The sequence below is a fragment of the Macrotis lagotis genome, chromosome 1 (genome assembly GCF_037893015.1).
Source record: "Macrotis lagotis isolate mMagLag1 chromosome 1, bilby.v1.9.chrom.fasta, whole genome shotgun sequence".
NCBI classification, from domain to species: Eukaryota; Metazoa; Chordata; class Mammalia; order Peramelemorphia; family Peramelidae; genus Macrotis; species Macrotis lagotis.
This window is the reverse complement of record NC_133658.1, coordinates 792,352,963-792,379,332: the sequence shown is the minus strand read 5'-3', so window position 1 is coordinate 792,379,332 and position 26,370 is coordinate 792,352,963. Positions and strand designations below refer to the sequence as shown.

Genomic DNA, 26,370 nt, shown 5'->3' with positions numbered 1-26,370 from the left:
ATTATGTGAAGTAAAGGGGGCATGAACAGTGTCAAGTCACTCCTTTTTTAGGATTTGGGGCCTTCTCCTTATAGTTGGCATTGTTCCCTTATTATAGCTACAAGGTTCCTGAAGAAAGATATGACCAGGAGCCTTGTTAAATTGATTTGACTAAAACCCATCATCAATTCATATTACTTTTACCTTAAAGTTTCTCTAAAATCAGTCCCCCCCCTTTTATAGTTTCATACCTATCACTTTTATCTAGACTAATTTCTCTTAACCTGAATAACATGAACAGATTTCAGGGGGCCTATGAAATTAGATGAGGAAATATTGTATCTTTACTATGATTGATTTTTCTTTATAATTCTATGTATTTTGCTTTATGCAATTAAAAGCACATTTGATATTATCTATTTAGTATTATCTGATAATGATTTCTGTTTTCATGCCCTTAAATAACAGGAATTAGGTAAATCTCAGGTAAGATAGTGAAATAATCTCCTTTGAGATAAGGGAAGAGTAGATATAGTATAAAGCCAGGTCAGGTCAATAGTATGTTTAAAAGATCACAGATTTAGAACTAGACAGGACCAGAGAGGATATTAATCATTGGAGTTTCAGTGAGATGACACAATCTATTGGATGACTAGGGGTGAGTTAACATACTGATCAAAGAATCCAGAGCCAAGTAAAACACAAATGATTAAGAAGAAAACATATAAGTAGATCCAGGGAGTTCATAATCCATCTCTGGAATATAGGTTTGTTTGTTTTTTTTTTTTACTGGAAAGTCATTATGTGCTAAATTCCCAGTTGCTTCTGATGCTCTTGGGTGATCACAATAAGGACCTATGATTCACTAGACTATGGGACCATATATCTAGCATATTATCCTGCTTCTCTTAGATTGATCTCAAAGCTCACTGTTCAGGCCACACTTATTCTTACCTTTGTCCTTTTGCTCATGCTTCTTTCCTCTTAACTCCTATCCCCACTGTTTAAAATGCTTTCCCTCCTCCCTTCTGATTATGAGTCTTACTTAACCTTCAAGACTTTGCTTAAATTTCATTTCCTTGGAGCTCTCCTTGACTGCTCCTATCAAGCAGTCAAGGAGAGTTACTTTACCTTTTTTGTCTTGGTACTTCAATACACTTAAAACTATATAGTTTTGCCTTTAATTATTTTCTAATCATTCCATTCTATTCAACAAACATTTAAGACCCACAATGTGCATGTGTGCCAGACTTTTTACTAGGGATGGGGATGCAAAAACAAAAGCAAAACCAAAATGATTGCTGCCTCAAGAAGACTACACTCTACTTGAGGGTAGGGAGAGGGTATAACAGCATGTACATAGATAAGCCAATGCAAAACATGTACAAAATAAGTTTTAGATGGCAGTAATAAATTTGGAGGCATTAAAGAATCAGGAAAGACTGGAAATCACAGGTAGCACTTGAGGCAAGCCTTGAAGGAATCTAGAGATTGAAGAAGTCAAAGATTATGCAAAATATCTTAGACATGAGGAAGAGAGAGACATATAAGCAAAGGTAGGTTGGCATGTATAGAGGAGCAGGGAATGCCAGTGTTATTAGAAAGCAAAATAGTATGAAAATAAGTTGGAAAGCTAATTGCATTCCTTTTAGTAGGGCTTAAGAGACTATGGGATCCTATCATATATGCATTAGTGTTCGCTAAAGTGTAATGGATGAAGTTCTGAGGGAGCAATAGCACTTCTTGTGTGAGGGTTGGTCATCCACCTGCCACCCAGTTCTCACTTGTGTTTCCAGGAAGCTGTAGCATACACAGTAGCCACACCTCAGTAGAACTGTCTCAGCAGATGAGCTAAATCAGAGTGAAGGTAACAAATGGGACTTGAATCCATCAGTAAGTTAGGGGAGTGTCTATCCCAAGCATGTGAAGACTTCCCCAGAGGACTAGGCAGATGTCAAGATATTGTATTTCAATGGGCCTAGAAGGTGGAGGAAGCAGGAGGAGCATTTAGAGCTTGGTCAGATACCTGATGATGCTAAGGTCATCCACTGAATCCAGTTGCCTTGACTTTTTATCTTGTCACTGGGCTACAATGACTCTGGAAGGGAAAGTGGAGCTGATGACTTTGCACAACTCTGCCTCACTTAAATCCAATTTATGCATGAGTCAAAAAGCATCACCCGTTTTACTATTTCATTATTTTCCGCATCAAAGAAGGCACTGTGCTTTATGAACAAAGCAAAATTGTGGTAGTTCAAAAGAAATGGGAGATGTGAAAATTTAGAGACTTCTCCCTTTCAAATGGCCATATGAACTATTTGTGCCAGCTATGGTAGAACCTTTCAATCTCATATTGATCTGATCAGCTACAAACCCTGTATGCTGTACACAGATCTTGACATTGATTTGGTTCTCTTCAATCGTGAAGGACAAATAGCAAAGCACATAGTCTAGAAAAAGAAAGGGGGAACCTCATACATAATACACCCTATTTTTAGATTTTCAACATTTATATTTTGTCACTAGAGGAAATTATATGCAAGAAATACCTGAGAAAGTTATGGAAAGGGGCAGCTAGGTGGCACAGTGGATAAAGCACTGGGCCTGGAGTCAGGAGTACCTGGGTTCAAATCTGGTCTCAGACACTTAATAATTACCTAGCTGTGTGGCCTTGGGCAAGCCACTTAACCCCATTTGCCTTGGGAAAAAAACCTAAAAAAAAAAAAAGAAAGTTATGGAAAGTGTTTCCAATAACATTTGTTCTATCTTTCTCCCATCAAGTTTGCCTATATACATAAATTCCTATTATAATTTTCCATTTCTTTCCTTTGCTGTTGTATTTATTGCTTTATATTATAAATATCATATAATAAAGTAAATATTATATATACTTATATAGATAGATAGACAAAATATAAAGAAAATCATCACTTCCACATTGCAACTTTCCCCAAGGCAGTTTTGATGTCAGCATAAGAAATTAAATGGGAGTTTCGGGGGAATTTTGCTGAAGCCTCAGATGACAATGCGAAACGTGATACAGAAAAAGTTTAGATGACAAAGAAAGAGTTTAGAAACTCAGAAATGCATAAAATACATGTATAATATTGTATAATATCAATATATTTTATCTTTTAGTGTCATAATAACTTAGAATTCTTCTCTGATATGAAAGAAGGGTCAAAATAGTTTATGCAGATTTTCCAGAATGTGGGGGTACCATGTCTCTGATCTGGAAGGAGCAATTGTATTATAATACAATACAACACAAATACAATTCAATGCAATACAATATAACACAATATAATAATATAATATAATATAACACAATATAATACCATACCATAATGTAATATATGATATATAATATAAAGTGACTATTATAAACAATATGCCATAACATTATATATAATAACATTATTTTATATGTTATTTTACTCCCCCTCCCTGTGAAAGTGTAAACTCTTTGAAGGTAGATACTATGCTATTTTTTTAAAAGGAGCATAGCTCTGAATGGTGAAAAAATTTGAAAGATAATCCTTTGATGACAAATGAGAAATCATCTATTCCAAACTGTTCATTTTACAAATGAAGAAACAGATTGAGTATTGATATCTAAATCCCATAGTTAGAAATAGGAATTCCAGAATTCAAGTCCAGATCCCCTGACTTCAAAACCATTGCACTTGCCTCCACATCATGGCTACTTTATAGATGAAATCCATACTAGTGTTCTATAGATCCATTTAATTCTTTAAAGTCCAAAGGGTTCAGTAGGGAAATACTCTTATAGTTCCATCAATTACAGGAAATGGAGAAATTTTGAGTGATGTGGACAAGATTATTGACCTTGGCAATGTCCTTTCCAAGAAGGTACATATTAACAATGAGATTGACATATGCATTACCAGAGCTACCTAAGTATTTGGGAGTCTTTGAAAGAAAGTATGGGAGAGAAGAAGCATTAGACAGATTATCAAACTAAAAGTCTTCAGAGTCATTATACTGACCTCATTACTATATGCCTGTGAAACCTGGACAGTCTACCAGCACCATGTCAGGAAATGAATTGCTTCCATTTAAATCATCTTAGAAAGATTCTGAAGATAAACTGGCAGGAGAAGATACCAGACACTGAAGTCCTTTCTTGAGCTAGACTGCCTAGCATTCCAACAATACTAAAGTGAGTATAACCACTATGGGTTGAAAATGTTGTTAGAATGCCAGGTGTACACTTGCCAAAAACGAACAACCTATTTTATGGAGATCTCACATAGGTCAAGTGCTCACAAAGGGGTCAGAAGAAGCAATACCAAGACAACCTGAAGGCCTCAATGAAGAACTTTAGAACTGATTGTCCAACATGGAAGACACTGGCACCCAGAATGGTGTGCCCTCATCAGTAAAGGTACTGCACTCCATGAGGAAGGCAGAATTGAAGTAGCTCAAAGAAAACTTGACATATATAAGTTTAGAGTACCCACCCCAGGTGCACACATGGGCTATTGGTGCCCAACCAATGTGGTATAGCATTCTGAGCTCATATTGGCCTGATCATCCACAGTCCAATACACTGTAATTTGTCTCAAACATAGTGATATCATTTTGGTCTTCTTTGATAATGAAGGACAAGAACCAATGCATAGATGCATAAATATACACAAAAAATTTATTGACCTCATTGTATGTGTACCTTTCCAGTTTTGAATGTTGATATAACTGAAAGATGTAGTTACTTATGTTAAAAAGAAAGAATGTACTTTGGTATCTGGCAGCTGGGACCATTTCACCACCTATTGGTTCCAATATCTATTTTAAATGAAGCTGCTTTCGGATCCAAGGACCTGACCTGAGCTAGATGGGTGAACTGAATCAAGTCTTCCAAGATGTCTGTGACATTAAGTATGCCAGATATTAAGAAAAGCTGTAGCATCAGACTCCTTGTCTCAGTTGTTACCAGATCCCAATTCTAGTGCCTAATTTTGCCATTGCACTCAGAGTTTAGGGATAGAAGCCCCAGGCAGGGAAAAAAAACATGAGTATTGCTTCCTTTTGAAATATTTGCAGTTACTGTACCTGCTTGGCTTAAATTAAAAGGAGATGTTAGAAACACAGGTAGGTGTTCATGACTTTTACTTATCCCTTCCCCCATCCTTCTGCTCTTGCTTCAGATGGATTCCTTTTCAATTCTTTCCTTTAACTACTCTACAATTTCCTATTCCTTCTATAAATATTGGTCTCTTATTTCTTTTCTCTGGTCCCTACCTCTTTAGCCTTATTTTGTTTCCTTATCCAGGAAAGGGTGGAACTGGATGGCATTTGGAGTCCTTTACATCTTTGGAGTTATGATCCTAAAATTTTATTCTCTATTTCTATTCCTTTCCATTAAGTAATCCACAATGGTGAGGGTGACACAAACAGGCTATATGTGAAGAGAGTTTCAATTAAATACACTAAAGCTCATTTTCTAATACAACATGAAATCCTCTGTGAGATTATGTGGCATATTTTTTTGGTTTAAAATTTTGACGCACTTTATTTATGGAACTCTTCAAAAGAAGTGGTGAGACCATCTGGAGAAGGCCTCTGGGGTTGCCAAATGTGTATTTGGTGACTGTGACCTAATAGCTAAAACATTATTTCTGTATTAAAATGATTTAGTGAATGATTTAGAAGAGAAAGCTTATAGTTTTGCTTTTGTTTTCTGGTAATATCACAGCTAGATACTGTATTCAGTTATAGACTTCATATTTTAGGGACACTGACAAGCTAGAGCATGACCAGAGGAAGACAACTAGGGTAGTGGGGGATTGGTTGAAGGAACTGGTAGTACTTAACTTGGAAAAGAGAAGTCTTCAAGGGGACATGATAATTTTCTCCAAATGCAGGGTGCCTCAAAACTTTTAGTGAAATTCTGGCTTTAATACTTTAAAACAGCACAAAGACTTTTGGGGACATGATATTAAAGGCTGTCTTATAGAAGAGAGGTGTTAAATTTACTTTGCTTGGTTACAAATGGATAAACTTAAAACAATAGTCAGAATTTGTAGAGAGGGAGATGTTGGATCAATATATGGAAAAATTTTCTTAACTATTAGTGCTTTCCAGAAGTGTAATGGACTTTCCTGAAGAGGGATGAGATTTCACATGTTTCCCAACACTGGAGGTCTTCAAGTGGAACCACATGATCACTTTTTAGGATATTATAGTGGAGATTCCTACACAGGTACAGGTACAAGTTCAGCTAGATGACCTCTGAAGGTCCTTTCCATCTTCCAGATTCTAATATTTCTATGATGTGATTTGGCCTCTTAGCTTTCCTATATTCTTTCACTTAGAGACAAGGGCTGATTCAGCAGGGATCTCTCCATTGACTATTCCCTTATCTACTTTTCCATGTACTGGCTCTGTCACTAGTCCCTTGTTAAAAGACTATATATTCCAAGGACAAAGAGACATTTTACTCCTTCTGCCTTGGGCCCAAGAGAAATCAAGCAGCAGGAGTTATAAGCAAAGGAATGAGGGATGAATCATTTTCTAAGTTTTAGTTTCACTGTGTTAAATTGAGTTAGGACTTTCAGTGTAGTGACTTTAAGGAGAAGGGTGTATTTATTCTTTGGGCCCAGGGATCAAGAAGAGCAGGAGAAGGGGTAGGAAAAAGAAAGAAAGGAGGAGAAGAGAATTGCTTTAGGAAAAGTATGGTGAGTTGGGGGGTTGAATGCCTTTTTGGGCCAGGATTTTGTTTTTCCTCAAGATCATCCACAGAGATTTTGAAAGTACTGAGAAGGGCAATAACTAATTCTCTTTAGAGTCATCATCTGGCAAAGGAGTCTGGGAGCCCATGTCTTAGAAGGGAGTGCACTTGGAGCTTGATTTGATGAGTCAAGTGAAAATATTAAAAATTTGCCATACCTTCTTTACATTTTAGACAAAGGATTACATTGGCATTCTCTTAGCACAAATCATTATTAGTCCTTAGTCCAATGGCAATGTTGTTGGTCTCAACTACCATAAATAAAAAGCTGCATAGGAACCTGGACCTATAGTCATCCATTCATTCAGTACTTGTTGAGCACCTACTGTGTACAGTGTCCTAGATATATTTGGAAATAGAATGTTTAGCTTATAAGTAGTCACTGTCTTAATAGAGCTTACATTTTAGTAGGGAGAAAAGGTAAACAGACAACTACAATTCATTTGACAGAATAAATACACCAGAGAGTTACAAAGGAAAAAAAAAGGCTATGCAAGGTCTGAAGGGAAAAGGTCATTAATGATGAGGATTAAGGCATGGCTTCATGGAGGAGATGACATTTGAGCTGGGATTTAAAATGTGATTAGGAATTTAAAAAGCAAAAACACAGTCATGAAATTCTATGCAGAGTGAATAGTATGAGCAAAGGCAGGGACATCTCTTTAAGAGATAAGTAGTGTAGTTTGACTGGAAAGAAGAATGCCTAGAGTGGAGTAATGTAAGCTAAATTTGGAAAAGTAGGGGAAACACCAGCTTATGAGGGACTTTGAATAATGGAATAATTAATTTGATTTGGAATCTTTTACCTATAGAAGAGCAGCAAGGATAGATTGGAGAGGCCAGGATGCTAGCAGTCTTCAAGTATTTGAAGGGTTGTCCTGAGGAAGAGAATAAGACAAAGATCAATGGATTAAAGATGCAATGAAAAGAAAAACTTCCTCCCAATTGGAGTTATCTGAAAGTAGAGTAGGTTACCTTGGGAGAAAACTAATTCACAATTGGAGCCCTTCAGTGAAAAACTAGATGGCTACTTTCTGGGGGTATGGTGGAAAGGATTCTTATGCAGGTGCTCTTTAGATGATGTGGCCTCTGAAGTCTCTTCCAACTCTTAGATTCCATAATTCTGTGACAAAGTTCTCACTAGGAATGGCAGAGAGAATCCTATTTCCTTTGTTGTTGTTGTTGTTGTTGTTGTTAAGATTATAGGACTAGCTACCTAGCTGTGTGGCCTTGGGCAAACCACTTAACCTCATTTATTTTGCAAAAACCTAAAAAAAAAGATTATAGGACTATCAAATCAGGAGCATATTGTGGATATAACATACCATGGATACATTTACAGTTTTGTGGATAGAGAACTCTTTGACTAAACCCAGAGTATGGATTATCTGATTGGTTGACCTTTAGGGAAGTTTGTAGGACTTTATTATTAAGCTCTGTCCTTGGTCCTAATTAAATCAACATTTTCTACCAATACATTTATTAAACTTGGAGATAATCTAAAGTTAGAAAGGTTAGCTAATGCCAAGGTTGAAAAATTGGGATCCAAAAATGTCTTCCTAGGCTATACCGATGGTCTAAAGTGAAAAAAATTAAATTTACTTATATTTCAAATACATCATTGAATCTGTGATGCCATCAATAAACTCCTTAAGTAATACCAGGAACTACTTTAAATGTCAGTAATAGTAAGAAAGGCAAAAACAGTCCCTTCCCTCAAGGTGATAATTATAATGAGAGACAGCTTGAAAGTAAGTATGTATAAATAAAGTATACTTTGATAATTTGCAGATAGTTCGAGAAAAATCATTAGTACTGAAAAATGGAAACAGCTTCTTGCAAAAGATTTAATTTTACTTGATACTAGAAAGAGTTGAAGATAAGGAGAGAGAAAATTCCAGACACAGGAAGTGAAAATGCAGGAGGTTAGGAGAGACATAGCTGTATGCAAGGAAAAGTAAGAAGATCAGGGTCACTGAATCACTGAGTACATGAAGGGGAATAAGGTATATAGGTAGACTGAAAAGGTGGGATGGAGAGGGTTATCGGGGTCTTTACAAAGCAAATAGAAGATTTTATACTGGAAACTGGAAGTACAGAAGTTCTCTCCACTATATAGATCATAAATAATTCATACATTCTCATCCTGTGGGCTTCTTATCCTTACTATGTGTCCTTCTATCACTTTTTCTTTGGATTCATGCAATTCTATGAGTCATATATATATATATATATATATATATATATATATATGTATATGTATATCATCCCTGGGGGAATTTTTTGTTCAAGATCCATTAACGATTTAGGCTATAAGGAACCTCATATACCATCTTATCCAAACATCTTTTACAGATAAGCAAATTGAGGCACAGAGCAGTTAAATGACTTACTTAAGATTACTTAAGTAATGGCTAGTAGAATAAAGACCGAACCTTGGTCCTATGACTATAAATGCAATGCCCTTTCCACAAAATCAAAATATCTCTACCAAACTAGATGGGTGACTGTTCTTAAAATAGGTAGTCTTAGATAGTTATCTGAGGAGACATTGAGAGGGTCTGTCTCATTCAGGGTCAGGAAGTCCACATGTTTCAAGATAGGAACCCAGGTCATTAAGACTTGAAATATAGTTCTTTATCCTATTACACCATTCTGTAAGAATGCTGAACTTAAAAAGATGAACTTTGGTGGCATCAGGTAATGTAAATAACTGAAAGAGCTCCAAAATTTCCCAAATTCAATCTGATTTTTTTCTATTTAATTCTGGTCAAACTCATTATCCAATGGTTACATTTGTCAAATATATATACATATATATATATGTATATATATATATATATATATATATATATGTTGATGGGCTAATTAAATGGATTTCATGTCATTATCTTGCCAGCATACATCTTTAATCCCATTTATTTTTCCTGTATGGGTACCTAGGTTGAACTTTTTTCAAGTAACCATGCATCTAATTTAAAATTACTGGTAGTGTTTTGGGTCTTGATGAAATCAGTATGATGTGATTTGGAAACTGGTGCAATTGTGGAACATTTTTATCAGTAGATGATTGACTGAAGGATATGAGGATATTTAGAATGAGGGGAAGCCTTAAAGGGGAACATGATCACGGTCTTTAAACACCTGAGGGACTGTCATATAGAAGACTTGGATGGTTCTACTTTGCCCCAGAGACACTGAACAAACTAGGACAAATGAAGAGAAGTTATAAACAGACAGATTTTAACTCAATTAAAAAAATCTTCCTTACAATAAGGATTTGAAAATAAGTGCAAAGACACATAGTTTCTCTTCAGTGGAGGAATTTATATGGGAGTTGAACTGCCATTTTGAAGGGAAAGAAAAAATGTTATAAATATGATTTGTGCTTTGGAAAAAATTGTATCAGATGCCCTTTGAGGTCATTTTCAATGTTAAGATTCTATCATTCTGTAATTTCACTAGTCAGAATGTTCCATGATCTGTTTTGAGGAACACTGAAGTAGGTAATTTTGATTAACTGTATGAGTTTTAAGTGCTTTTAAGTGTGGAATGCAAAATTGTTTGACATAGTTTAAGGACAGTTCTGTAAATTACCTGGTGACTACATATTTCCCCCCTCACCCATACATACAATGTGCACAAAAATTAACTAGCTTTGTAAATGAACATTTCAGGATTTCATTTGCCTTAGTTGTAAAATAAGAGTATGAGGTTAGATAATGATTGGTGGTGATGATGATGATCACAGAGGACAGATATAGTACTTTGCACATATTATTGCATTTTATAATATCTGATGGTTCTTCCAACTCTAATATTCTATGAATCTACATGTCTACAATTTGATGAATTCATGAAACAGTTTTCTATTCTATGATCATTGATTGTTACTCACCTTGGATTAATAACACATATTTCTAAAGTGATATGTTTTGTAAAGTATTCTCACAACAACCTTGTAAATTTATTAATAACAATTCACATTTCTATTCTATTTTTTCTTTGTAATAATCCTGTAAGGCAAATACTATTAGTATTATCATTTAACAGCTAGTCAATCAGCAAGCATTATATAGCTCCACTTATACTATGTACTGAGAATACAAAGAAAGACAGAGAGAGTCCCTGGTCCTCAAGGAGGTCACAATCTAATGAGGGAAGCAACATGTAAACAATTATGTGCCCACAAGATACATACAGAATAAAATGGGGATAATCTCAGAAGGGAGGGATTAAGATTTCTTAAGAAGAATTGAAAATGGCCTCTTGGAGAAGGTAGGATTTTAGCTTAGGTTAAAATACAGAGATTGAAAAAAGTTAGACTGCTTTCCAATTGTAATATAGCTAATAATTAATAAGTGTTAGAGTAAGGATTTGAATACAGGTTTCCTGAGGCTGAGTCCAGTATATTTTGTTTTTATTTTCATTTTTAGTATCCCCGTTTGCCTTTCTACAAAGTAAGAAGATTATGTCTGAGGCTGGTGAAGGAACTGAACTTTTAATAATAATCTGATGTACTGCCTACTATGAAATCTGAATGGATTAAATGGGTCCAAGATATGGCTATATTCTCTCTCCTTCTTACAACCTTTCCCAGCTTTCTAGCTTGATTTTACCAACTGGACTTCCTTTCCCTGGGAACTTTTGTTCTTCAAGAGTTTCTAGCAACCCACTACTACTTGCCACCACCACCACACTCCCTCCTCCAGAAAAGCCTAGCTCCCACCCTTCCCTCACAGACTCTACTTGAAATACTGCATTTATCTCAATGTCATTTCTCCAAGATGTGAGCTGGAACCAATCTGGAGCAGCTGCTTGGCTTCTAAGTGTCCTTCAGGGATCCCCTCAGCAGACACTTGGCGAAATATAATGATGACATTCTAACGAGCATTAATGTACATGTTGTCATTTTTCTATATTTACTCTTCCCAAAGGAGGCATAGCTCTGAGAAAGTGTGGGGGGGGAATAGAATGGGGAGAAAGGGAAAAAATGTTGTTAGTAAACTTCACTGCAAATTCACTGTTAAAGATCTTCTGTGCATGGAATTCTCTCTGTTCTCCTCTCTGCTTCCTGCTCTCCCTGACTTGCTTCAAGTCTCACCTAAAATCTCACCTTCAAAAAGCTTTTTCTGCTCTTCTTAATAGTACTTCCTTACATCTAGATTTGGTCACTTCTAATTTTCTCTGCATCTAACTCTTTGCACATAGTTGCTTGTATTTTATACCAAACACAAAAGGAGTAGAAGAAATAGTCCCTAGTCTCTAGAAGTTTATACTCTCATTTGGGGATCTCAAATGCCTCCTCTTTTTCCAGGAAGACTTCTTGATTCCCCTAATAAAAACTATGCTTTCTCTTGCAGAGGTAGACTCAATGATTAGAGTACTGCATTCAAATATAGCCTCAGACAATTCCTAACTTGTGACCTTGGGTAAGTTACTTAATGTCTACCTACCTCAGTTTCACCATCTGTAAAATAAGGATAATAATAGCTTCTACCTCGCAGGGTTGTTGTAAGGATCAAATGAGATAATAATTGTAAAGTGCTTAGCATAGTACCATGAGTATTGTAAACACTATATAAATATTAGTTATTATTATTATTACCTCCTCTATACACTTTGGTATTCTAATAAATTGTACACATTAGCATGATGATGTGGCTAGAAATTGGCTGAGCTTCAAGTCAAAAAGACCTAGATTCAAATTGTACACTTAGCATTTGACAAGTCACAAAATCTTTCTAAGCCTTAGTATCCTCATTTGTAAAATGTGGACAATAATAGCTGTTACTTCACACAATTGTAGTGAGGATAATTTAAGCAAAATTTTTTGCAATTCTTAAATTATTCTTATCAAAAACTTCAAAAAATCCAGAACCATGTCATATTTATATCTTTAACTCTTACAAGTGCCTGATTCATAGTAGGATCTTAATAAAGCTTTATAGGAGATGAGACAAACCTGGGTAGAATAGTTAGAAGAAAATTCCAAGTATCCTAAGAAAACACATGTGGTTCTGTGTGACTTAGATGACATGCTTAACTGTTTTTTGGTGGATTGCAAAATAAAAGAAGGATCAGCTTGGGGTGAAGTTCAATGATTAGGACTTCCTAGGTAAGGAGTCTCTTACATTGATACTCAAAGAAGGTCGTAGGATTTGGAAGGGTAAAGAGAACAATTCCTGAAAAAAATAGAAGGCAAGATTCCTTCCATTTCCTCACAGGAAGGATAAGGTCAAACTTTGTCCTCTCCTCTGCTAGGAGATCTTATCTGGGTGGGATCGTATCAAATAAATAATGTATCCGAAGATTCTGCCCCCATTACATTATCCACATCAGGAGTAAGTACACGGGCAGGGTGTGTGATAAGTGGTAATAAATGGCAGTGCTTGTCGGTGGAAATTTTTCTGGCAAATTTCCGAACCAGATTAAAAAGTAAATTAGATTTCTTCTGAAGAGTTATTTTCAAGGGTTTTTATCCACTGACGTGTATGTGTAAGATTGCAGCTTTGCCAAGGGGGAAAGAACGAGACTGAAAAAAAAAATAAAATAAAAATCAGCACGCAATTATCTGTCTGAACAAGGCTATCGTTGGGAAGGCACCTAATCAGAGATGCCTCGAATTTGCTTAAAATACAATGTGCAATATAAAATGTATTTATAATGTGCCTCCTATACTCCGATAAAATTATTTCCAAGGCCAGACAATTGTTGGAGACAGGGCTGTAAAAATGGAATGGATAGAATCAAATTGGGTATTAATAACAGTGGAATAAAATTAAAGTTGTTTGTGGGTTTTGGATTTGTTGATTTTTCTTTTGCTGGGAAGAAATCTTATGTCTTGGGTGTTGTAAATACAGATGAATCACAGACTGGGTGGAAGTGCCAGCTATGGGTATTGAGTAAGGAGGGGTTCCTAGGCAGCTACCAGAGAAGATGGGAAGAAAGGCAGCTGTGGGATAGAGACTTTAGTCAGAAGAGAGTCTGAGATAGAATCCAGGATCTGCTGCTAATATGCTTTGTGGTAACCAGCAAGTCACTTCACATCTCTGGGTCTCAATTTCTCCCTCCTTAAAATGAGAGAGTTGGATTAGATGGTCTTAAAGGTCTCTTGACATTCAAAGATCATATGACCAAAGGAAAATATTTGAACAGCTTCTGGGCATTCTGAGACTTGAAGGGACCTTGAAAGATTATTTGGATCATTCCTCTGCTTCTTCTCAACTAAAGATAAATTCCTAATCTAAAAATAAAAAAAGATGACACTAGCCCTCCATGTAGTTATCCTTGGAAGTGACACATCCCTCAATCGTGGAGGGAGTAATGGTGAAATTAGTGCTTAACACAGTGCCTGTATGTAAAATAAATATGTAATAATACTGCCTAATATTTATATAGTAAATATCTCATTTTGTTACCCCCATTTTGTGGATTGGGAAATTGAGGCAAACAGCAATTGAGTAACATGCCCTGGATCACATCTGGAAGTATCTGAGGCCATACTTGAATTCAAGTCTTCCTGATTCTGGCCCATTCTATTGATTGATTAACCTATACCAGGCAGACTCGTCTATTGTTCTTCACCACTCCTCACTTTTAACTATGTTTTAGCCATTTTGCTAAATGGAGATCAAAATCCAAAATCCAGCAAATTCATTTTCATTTTCTTCCATCTCAAGGCAAAGCTGAGTCAGGGTAAAAGTAAAAAGAACCTTGGGCTAAAAAAAAAGCCTATGAATTTAGATTTATAATACTCGCTTTATTCAGCTAAACAAAATTTATTTGTGGTTATTTTCCAGAAAATTAGAAAATTATATAAATCTTAAACTGCTCTAGACCTCTGCATTATCCTTCATTACCCTCACAATATTTGTCTTCAGTCCACACATTTTCACTCTATTGACCCTTTCTGGTTTGGGAAAAATTGTTCTCTAAAAGGGGAGGGAGAACATAATGGAAGTGGGCGTATTCTTCAGACAACAGGCCAATATGCTTGGCTTGGATTTCTGAGAAAATTCTAAACAGTATTATTAAAAATATGATTAGTGAATTTTAAAAAGGAAAGCTAAGAATCAGGTCATACTATCTCAACCTAATTTTCTTTATTGGAAAGTGTTGCTAAACCTGGAAGATCAAGGGAATGACATTTATACATACATATACATATACATATACATATACATATACATATACATATACATATACATATACATATACATATACATATATATATATATATGATACAGGGGGTGTCACACAATATATGTGAGAATGAATCAATTATATACTCAATCAATCAAAAAATATTTGTAAAGTACCTACCATGTTTACAAGATGTAAACAAAAATATAAAGACAAAAGTTAAGTAGTTATTGCCCTGAAAAAGTTTGTAAACTAGATGGGTGGGATACTATGTGCAAACATAGGTAAAAATCAATTTTATACAAAATAGACACAAAAGTAATTTGGGAGAAAGGAATTAAAAGCTGTAAGATTCAAGAAAAAATTCTGTAGAAGGATGCAATTGAGTTGTCTTGAAAGAAAAGATGGATTATAATATGCAAGGGTAAGAAAAAATGAATTTCAGGTAAGGAGGATGATTGGAATAGGGGCAAAGAAACAGGAGATTGAGGTGATGGGTATGAAATCCAGTAAGAAGGTCCATTTGGTTGGACAGTAGTGTGCTGAGAGGGGAATGATGTGTGTAATAAGGCTGAAAAGGTAGGTTAGGACCTGGCTGTAAAGGGCTTTAAATGCCAAAAGATGAATTTATATTTGATGTTAGAAGTAGGAGGGAGCCATTGAGGTTTATTGATCAGGGGAATGACATGGTCAGACTGCTCTAGGCAATTACTTTGGTAGCTTTGTGGAGGACAGTTTGGAGTAAGAAAAGACTTGAAGTTAGGGAGACTAATTAACAGGCTACTGCAGCAGTTCAGGAGAGATATGAGAATGTGATTTATGATGATGGAGTGAGTGGGAAAAATGAGTGGAAAAAAGAAATAGGAAGAAATATTGCACATGTAGAAATGACAAGATTTGACAATTGTGGGAAAATGAAAGGTGAATCAGAATAAGAGTTCAAGGATGACATGAAAATTTCTAACCTGGGTGACTGAAAGAATGGTGGGGCCTTTTACACAAATAATAAACTTCAGAAAGGGGATGGACTAATGGGGGCAGGGGTGGAGTGAAAATAACAATTTCTGTTTGGACAAGTTGAGTTGGAAATTGTCAGGTGTCCAGCAGACAACTAATTATATAGGATTGGAGCAAAGGACAACAACTAAATAGGGCTGAATATAGAGATTTAAAAGTCATTAGCATAGTAATGATCATTAATTCCATGTGAGTTGATTAGGTCATCAAGGGAAAGAAAAGGAAGGAAAGAAGGAGGGAAGGGAGCAAAGGAGCAAGGGAGGAAGGAAGGAAGGAAGGAGGGAAGGAAGGAAGGAAGGAAGGAAGGAAGGAAGGAAGGAAGGAAGGAAGGAAGGAAGGAAGGAAGGGAGGGAGAGAGGGAGGGTGGAAGGGTAGAAGGGAAGGAAGAAAAGAAGGAGGGGAAGAAGACAGTGAGGAAGGAATGGAGGGAGAGAAAAGAGAAGGAAGTGAGGGAGAAAGAAAAGTATGAAGGAAGGGAAGAGGGAGGAAAAGATAGAGGAAAGAAGAGAGGGAGGGAAGGAGGAAGGAAGGAAGGAAGAAGGGAGGGAGGGAGGATGGAGGGAATAAAAGAAAGAAAGAAGGAAAGAAGGGAGAGAGAGAAAGGAAGGAGGGAAAGAAAGAAAAGACAGAAGGAAGGAGAAAGGAAACAAGGAAGGAAAGAGAAAAGAGGCAGAAAGAAAAGTAAGGAAGAAGGAAAGAAAGGAAAGCATTGATTAAACATTTGTGTGCAAGGTACTGGCAGTATATTTTTTAATTTTTATCTTTTTTAAACCTCTACAAACTTCTAAACAAACACCTTGAGGACCTATTCTATTTCCCTCCCCATGACAGCTTGGTCCCTAGGCTTTTATATTCATAACTTAGTTCAATCTTCACCTAGCATTTGGTCATACTGAACTAATGTCTAAGGATGACATCTCTACTGCTTTGGCTGCTGCTGGGTGGGGATTCTGGAGGTCACTTCTAAATATCACTCCTTGCTTGTTGGGTCATGAATATTGCACTAGCTCTAGAAACCAGTTTCTGGAATGCCAGAATTCCAGGCCATCTTTTTGTATTCTTGAACTTACAGGGTTAAAGACCTCCATTTCCCTCACCTAAATGGGAAAACAAGCAAACACAGAAACTGAGGATTGAGGATCCTTCACAGGCCATAGGTCATTGGAGGGGAGAAGTTCTCATAGCATCTCCCCTTATAGCAGTGTCTCAAACTGAATGACATAAGTGAAAGAATAATAAAATTAGATAAAGAAATTGAGAATACAAATATAAAGTTAAGATAGTCTATGATTTCAAGGAGCTTACCTTTTAACAGAGAATGGCAACACATATAGAGGACTAGAGCCCTCTGGACAATATTTTGGTCTGTGAAGTCACAAGGATGATGAATATAGCCACAGAGGGAATTAATCACTAGTATATATCCTTTTCTAGGACCAGTACTAGTATTGATTAATTATGACTTCCCAGGGAAAGAAGAGGAAAAGTAAATGTATAGCAGGGGAAAATACATACATAGTAATATGGCAGATGGCATAAAAATGGCTAGAATAGACCAAATAGAATGTGAAGCATGGTTTGGTTTTAAGAGTTGGCTAATCCAATACTAGGTGAATTATATCCCTTAAGACATGGTTTCTGGAAGTATTGTCATTTGGATGGCCCAGCAGCAGGGTAGATATCAGGAAGATGGCTAGGGTAAATGGGCTAAACTACTGAAGTTGCATTATTTAGAAATTATTGAAAGAATTAGATCCACAGGAGTGAAACAAGCATGCCCATTATCATCATTACTATTTAATATCATATTAGAAATGTTAGCTTCAGCAATTAGAGAAGAAAAAAAATTGAAGGAATTAGAATTGGGAAAAGACAAAACTCTCACTCTTTGCAGATGACAGGATGGTATACCTAGAGAATCTCAAGAAATCATCCAAAAAACTACTGGAAACAATTAGCAATTTTAGCAGGATATAAAATAAATCCTCATAAATCCTCAACTTTTCTATGATGACTAGCAAGATACAAAAGGAAGAGCTAGAAAGAGAAATCCCATTTAAAGTAACCCCAGACAATATAAAATACCTGGGAGTCTATTTGCCAAGGCAAACTCAGAAACTTTTTGAAAACAATTATAAAACAATTGTCACACAAATTAAATCAGATTTAAATAGCTGGACAAACATCAACTACTCTTGTATAGGTCGAGCTAATATAATAAAAATGACAATTCTACCAAAACTAAACTACTTGTTTAGTGCCCTACCAATCAAAATTCCAAAAAAATTACTTTAATGAGTTAGAAAAGGTTGTAAGTAAATTCATATGTAGAAAAAAAAAGCCAGGAATTTCCAGTGATTTAATGAAAAAAAAAAGTGCACAAGATGGCTTAGCCCTACCTGATCAAAATTATATTATAAAGAATCAGTCATCAAAACTGTCTGGTACTGGTTAAGAAATAAGAGTGGTGGACCAGTGGAATAGACAAGGTGCAATAGCAGCAATTGATTATTGTAATCTTCTGTTTGATAAACCCAAAGATTCCAGCTTTTGGATAAAAACTCTCTGTTCGATAAAAACTGCTTGGAAAATTGAAAGTTAGTACGGAAGAAACTTAGATTAGACCAACACCTCATACCATATACCAAGATAAGATCCAAATGGATACAGGATTTAGACATAAAAAACAATACTATAAACAAACTAGAAGATCAAGGACTAGTTTACCTGTTAGATCTATGGAAAGGGGAGCAGTTTATGACTAAGGAAGAGATGGAGAACATCATGAAAAACAAACTAGATGATTTTGATTACATTAAATTAAAAAGCTTTTGCACAGACAAAACCACTGTAACCAAGACCAAAAGAAATGTAATAAAGTGGGAAGCAATCTTTACAACTAATATTTCTGATAAAGGATTTCTAAAATATACAGAGAACTGAGTCAAATTTTTTTAAAAAAATAGTCATTCCCCAACTGACAAATGGTTAAAGGATATGCAAAGGCAATTTACAGATGAGGAGATCAAAGCAATCCATAGTCATATGAAAATTTGCTCTTATTACTTATTAGAGAAATGCAAATTAAAGCTTCTCTGAGGTACCACCTCTCAGACTTGCCAATATGATCAGAAAGGATAATGATCATTTTTGGAAGGGTTGTGGGAAATCTGGGACACTATTACATTGTTGGTGGAGCTGTGAACTCATCCATTTTTTCTGGAGAGCAATTTGGAACTATGCCCAAAGGGCAACAAAAATGTGCATACCCTTTGATCCAGCAATACCACTACTGGGTCTATACCCCGAAGAGATGATGAAAAAGGGTAAAAACATCACTTGTACAAAAATATTCATAGCAGCCCTGTTTGTGGTGGCAAGGAATTGGAAATCAAGTAAATGTCCTTCAATTGGAGAATGGCTTAGCAAACTGTCATGGAACACTATTGTTCTATTAGAAACCAGGAGGGCTGGGAATTCAGGGAAGCCTGGAGGGATTTGCATGAACTGATGCTGAGTGAGATGAGCAGAACCAGAAAAACACTGTACACCCTAACAGCAACATCAGGCCATGATCAAACTGGGGTGATGATCAACCCTTGATGGACTCGCTCATTCCATCAGTGCAACAATCAGGGACAATTTGGAACTGTCTGCAATGGAGAATACCATCTGTATCCAGAGAAAGAACTGTGGAGTTTGAACAAAAACCAAGGACTATTACTTTTAATTTAGGAAAAAACTGCTATCTTATTGTCTGATCTTGCTATCTCTTATACTTTATGTTTCTTCTTTAAGGATATGCTTTCTCTCTCATCATATTCAATTTGGATCAATTTATACCATGGAAATAATGTAAAGACTGGCAAATTGACCTCTGTGGGGAGTGGGGGGGGGAGGGAAGTAAGATTAGGGGGGAAATTGTAAAATTCAAAATTTTAAAAATCTTTAAATTAAAAAAAAATTAGATCCAAAAAATAATAATAAATAAATCTAAGTCAATCTGGATAAAAGTTTCTAGTGCAGTGTCCTTGGTGCTGTGCTAGTCAACTTTTTTTTGTCAAGAGAATTGTGTAGGTGATATGCTTTTTCAGACTTTTCAAATTGTAGAGTATGCAAAGCAATGTATATTAAATATATGACAATCGGGTTTCAAAATATTTTTGGTAAATTAGAATATTGGTGGCTAATAATAGATGATATTTAATACAGATACATCTAAATTCATAAATCTATTTGATATTAACTTTGCAAGCATGAGGGTGTGTTAGAGTTATAGTCAACAGTTCATATGAAAAAAGATATTGGACTCCTAGTGAACTATAAACTTGGGGAAATATGGAGTCCTTAAAAGCTAATTTGAGCTTAGAATATATGAATGATAGCAGAGAGTTCAGAATGAAAGAGGCAATTGTCCTGATGTACCCTACCCTGATAGCAACACATTTGAAATATTATGTTCAGTTCTAGAAACAATATTTTAGAAATGACATTGATAAATAGAGCTGTGTCCAGAGGAGGGAAAGGAAGGTGGCAAGAAGATTGGGAACCAGGCCATAGGATGACTGATTGAAGAAATTGGGTATGTTTGGCTTGTAGAAGAAAAGACTTAGCGGGACATGATAACTTGTCTTCAAGCATTTGAAGGAATGAATACTCATCCTGCTTATCCACAGAGGGCAGAATTAGGAGAAATATGTAGAGGCCATTTTCAGTTTGAAATAAGAAACCACTTCCCAATCATTAAGCTATCCATTAGGACAATTCATTCATAGAATAGAATGTCTCAAAAAATAGTGCATTGCTCATTACTGAAGTTTTTCAAGTAGAAGGTAGATGGTCTTTTGCTGACAATATTTCAAAGGGAATTTCTTTTGGGAGTTGAGTTGGACTAGACAACCTCTGAGGTTCCTTCCAACTGAGATTCTGTGATTATTTAAACTTGCATAAAGCCTTATATAAAACCTTGTAGCTTTAATCAATACTCAGGCTTCCCTTTAGTTGTAACACTTTCTTCAAAGAACTGTGATTTCATGGATCTGGGTGCTTTCTCTCTACAATGCATATCGCCCTCTCTGCTTTAGTTGACAATCTTTATGAATTGCTATAGCAAAGAAAAAAAATCACATATTCATCATTTAAAAAGATATCCTTCAGGTTTCCTAATACTAAACCATTGCTTACACAGTTTCCCCTGCCTGATATGCCTTTCCTCATCTCTTTGCACATAAGAATGTATGTGTATATTTATATTTATATATCTTCCATCTATCATATATCTACCCATTTCACTGGGGATGAGATCTATCCAGAAATAGCCACAAAGAGCATTCCAGACCAGGGAGAGTGCATAAAGCAAGAAAAGATACCAGATCCAGCACAGGAAAAATTAACCTTGTGTGAGGTACAGGAATAGAAGCAAACAGCATCTCTACCACCCACTGTCTAGTTCTAGATCATAGATCCAAGGTGGGCTAAGAAAGATTTTTCCATCTAAGAGTGGAGTCCAAGAATGAGGAGTAATCTTATCTCATCACAAGTATATAATAAATATATTACATTACATTATATGTCACCTCATGGCATAAGTTTGACACATCATGGTGTTTGAGTCATGAAATACCCTATTGATGTCACAGCATAGCAAATACATGGGGTGTGTTTTCTGATATGTGTGACATGTGTGAAGAAGCCTGGCATGGCATGTGAATTCTGTTAATGGCATTATGTGACATGACACATGCACAATACATCATGAAATATGTATGAAAAAGGTATGGCAGTTGTATGAAGTAGCCCAACAAAAGTTTTGCATGGCATGGTATTTGTGGAATGTTTTTATGCCATGGTGTGAGATACATAAGACATTACATGTGATTGCATAACATATTTATGGTGCTGTGTGTCACATATATGACACCCCATGACATGATACCACATTGTATGATATGATGATTCATGTGTATGGGTATGACATGTGTACAATGCTGTATGGTGTATATAACACAACTTGATGTATGTGATGTGTGAATTGCCCAATCTCAATGGCATCTCATTTATGAAGTCCCTTTGTATCACCTGATTAGAAAAGGTCTATTCCTCCCCAAAACTCTAAAAGTGCTTTGCTTGTACCTCTCAGACACTTATATATTGTATTGTTATAATATTATATATTGTATATTATATTTTAAGTATTATTAATAAATTGTTATTGACTTGAATTATAGTATAGATATTTGTATACAGCTATAAATTCACAAATGATTCCCATGAGGAAGAAAAGGAGTTATTTTCTAAGGAGATTAATGAATTCTCTGTGCATTCATATTAACTAACTTAATATATAAACAGAGGAGCAAGGGAAGTTAATGGATGAAATCAATATAAAAAAAATGGAGCCAGAATATCAGGGGAAGGAATATTATTACTGGAGTCAGAGAATCTGAGTTCAATTCCAGGCTCAGTCATTTAACTGTTCCAGCTTGATCATTTAAACAATTTTGGTGTTAGTTTTCTCATGGCTAAAAAGAAAGGGGTTCAACAGAAATCACTTGATTTCATGAAAAAACTTCTGGTTATGGAACAAGAAGATCTGGGTGGCCAGAGTTATCAATATGTGATCTTAGACAAGTCATTACACATCTTTGACTCTCAGTATCTTTATCTATTCAATTGAGATTATTGCATAATTTCAAGATTCCCTTCAGGCTCTAAAAATATGATCCTTTGATCTTAGGACATCTGAATTCTCTTCTAGCCCTTAACCTATGACTTTGCGATAAGAAGCATAGTTCCAAAAGGATATTGGGTATGATAAAGCTCAGAATACATTGAGGTTGGTGCTGAATGCTAAGGATCTAAAAAGAGTCTTTTGAAATTAAGTTAGAAACAAATGAAAAATTAAAGATGAGATGGGATATCTGCTGGGCTTTTATAGGAAGATGATAATGGAGAACAGAGGAAAGGGCACATTCACTAATTTTGTTTCACTATATTATAATTTTCCTCATTTGAAAACTAGAGTACCTTTATTTTGGTTATTGTCAAAATTTTAGTACAAATTATTAAAAGGAGATTGTGAGCACTTGAAAAGGAATCAGTGATCTCCAAGAGGGTGCATGACTACATTGAGATTAAGTCATATCTGACAAACCTCACTTTTTTTAAGATGGAGTAATTACTGGTAGGTCTCAGGAACGCTATTGACACTGATTTCAGGAAAAGCTTTTGGCAGTCTTTTATACTATCCTTGTGGATAAGATGGAGGGATAGGAATGAGATGTTAGGCTTGTTAAACTGGGGAGTTGACAGAATGACCAAGTCAAAGAGTAATTATTAATGGTTCAATTTCAGCTTGGCAAATAATCTCTAGTAGAGTGGTTCAAGAATGTCTTCTTGGCTCAAAGACAAAAGGGAACTTTTTTATCACTAACTTGGATGAAGGTAGAAATAACTAGTTATTATATTTGCAAATTTCATGGAATTGTAGTTAACATATTGAATAAATGAATGCAAGGTCTCTGAGAATGATTTGTACCCTAAGTACACATACAAATAAACACACACATACACTCATGCCACAACATGGACACACATGCACACACACACACACACATACACACACACACATTTTCTTCCTTAAAAAATAGAAAAGAAAGAATATTGGAAGAGATTGAATGACTCAATATGCATATGTATGAATATGTGTGTGTGCTTGTGCCCACAGGTATGCATTTCTCTGAATGTATGTGGACTGTAAAATGAAAGGATGGAAAGCTTTCAGGAAAAGATACAGGAGAAACAGGGAAATGAGTTTGAATATTAACTGGGATTTGGAGATGATTGGAGAGTCATATGCTTTATTCTCTACCCCACCCCAAAGAAGGTTACTTCAGGCAGTTCAGCTGTATAGAAAGTCTAGTAGGATCTCTTTTCCCTAATGATATTTACTTTTACTTTATACAGCCCAGATCTGTTTAATACCTGGGTTTGAAGAAGCCACTACCATTTGTGCTTAGAATGGTGATGAATACAGAATGGGAGAAAATAAGTTTCAACCCATTTCTGACACTGAAAGAAATGTTTCTTTGGCTAAAGAGACTCTCCAGATAAATCCAATGCCCTACCTCAAATGCCAAGATAAGGCCTTAACCACATGATGATTTCAGGAATGCACATAGGATTCCTAACCCAAAATAATTCCCCCTCTGGTCTGTCACACTGTTTAAAATTTCCATCTTTGACATTCCTCCTTTGAATTAAGGCATCAAATACTCCTAAAGGCCCCTCCTAAAATGTAAATAGATATAAAAATTACCAGTAAAGGATTATTGTACACCCACAGGAAGCACCCACAGAAAGTATTGTTTAATTAGGGGATGATGGATAGGGAGGAGAAATAAGAAAGGTTACTAAAAAATGTTGAGTATCAATGGGGGAAAGATTAGAGTAGGCTAGTGTTGACAAAGATAAACAAGGCCAACATCCTAATTTGGATCAGTTTAATTATCTGGAGATAGGTTGCCTAGTTGAAGATAATGGAGGAGAGGTAGTTGAGTGTGCCTTAGTGGACTGACTTGAAAGGTATATTTCAATAAGAACAGTGGAAGCAGAGCTCAATGAGGTCTTAATATCATAATCATGGAAGTCAATAGTGGGGAGAGATAGTGGCAAAGAGTATAGCTCGGGCCTGAGTCTACTTACATGGAAACTAGCTGCTTCATTTATTTTTTTCCCAAACTGTATCAGCAAATGCGGGAAGGGGGTTTAATAAAGGGGGAAAAATTCAATTATTGTTCAGTCAAGTCCTACTCTTTGGGTCCATTTAGAGTTTTCTTAGTAAAGATATTGGAATGGTTTGCCATTTCCTTTTCTAGCTAATTTTACAGATGAGGAAACTGAAGCAAACAGGGTTAAGTGACTTATTCAAAGTCACTCAGCTTGTAAGTGTCTGAGACCAGATTTGAATTCAGAAAGATGAATTTTTCTGACTCCAGGCCCAGAACTCCTTTTTCAATGAGTCATCTAGTTGCCCTTAAGAAATGTATAGTATAGGCTAAAACAAAAAGGAATAGATTTGGAATCAGAAGATAAGAGTTTAGGTTCTACCTCAGACTTTTATCTATTAATAATATAATGTAGGACTAGTTATTTATTCTTTCTGGGACTTAGCTTGTCCAATTATAAAATGGGGACATAGGCCAAAAAGATTCCTTTCAGATTTGGATAGGTTTTTTTTTGGGGGGGGGAATTTACTACATATTTGATGTGATTAGCTTTTTCTAGAAAGCCATTTGGAGCTGTTCATTTTGAATTATTAGGAAAGTCCTTTCTGTGAGAGGACAAAGACATTTTTCCCTCTAACCCAATAGCTACTATTCCTTTCTAAACCTAAACAATTTTGGAGAAAAATTAGTGCTTGGTGAGACTACAGTTGCAGAGATAATGGGAACCCTGAGAATTGAGGGGGTTACATATGTGTCTAGAGTGGTGGAGCAGGAAGGTGAGTTGTATGGATCCAAAGAGATTGTGACGTCATCTCAGAATCTGATTAAGGGTCAAAGATGGACAAATTCATTAGTAGTTTTATAACTCATTGGGTAGTTGCTATTCATACCCCACAGAAATGATTACTTCTTGTCTTTACTAGGTAATTTGGGAAAGGGAAATAATTGAATTGTTTTGAGGGAGATAGTAAATACTTTATGTAAATGATGGTACTTGAGAGAGAGGATGAGAGACAGACTCTGAGTTTGAGGGAAGGAGCAAGGGCAAGCAAAGTATTGGGGATGTCCAGTACAAAAATACAGAGATAACTTTAAAGTGTTACATATGAATAACAGAGGGAATACCCATTTTTTGTTGGACCTCAGAGTATAGGCAGGGAAATACTCTATAATACAGATATCTGTAAAGATAGATCTAGACTGGATAGGTATTCGAAGCTAAACAAAGCAGTTTATGTTTATCCTAAAGATAATAGGAAACTGCTGGAGTTGGTTAAATAGAAGAATCATGTGGTCAGATCTGTGATAAGGAAAATTACTTTGGCAACAGTGTTTAAGATGGACTGGAGGGGAGAAAGAATTGAGACAGGAAGACTGATTAAGAAGTTGATCCAAAGCAAGGAGAGAGATAATGAGGACCAGAAATAAAGTAGCAGTTGTGTACTTAAAGAAAAGAAGTAAGATGTGAGAGACATGCAAATACAAATAATAGGATATGTCCATTGATTAGATGTTGCAGTCTTCTTCAAAAATGAAGGACAAACATTAGAGGGTGAAAGACAATAAGGATAATGCCATGGTTATAAGCTTAAGAAACTGGAGGAACAACATTACTTCAACAGAAATAGTATTTTGGAAAAGGGATAAAACTGGAAGGTAGAGATCATTAGTTCAGTTTTGGACATGCTTATGATGTCTCTTGACCATAGTTTGAAATGTCTGCTAGTGAACTGGTAATGTGAGACTGAA

The 26,370-nt window shown here is 35.8% G+C and overlaps 1 long non-coding RNA gene across 2 annotated transcripts in view; it reads right to left on the bottom strand.

Moving 5' to 3' along the window:
• Positions 1-26,370, bottom strand: part of LOC141488461 (uncharacterized) — an 86,566-nt gene that overhangs the window by 26,522 nt on the left and 33,674 nt on the right. For both annotated transcript variants that reach the window (XR_012468693.1, XR_012468692.1), the window contains exon 4: positions 7,540-7,611. This is a non-coding gene — a long non-coding RNA (uncharacterized LOC141488461). The remainder of the gene's footprint in view (positions 1-7,539; positions 7,612-26,370) is intronic.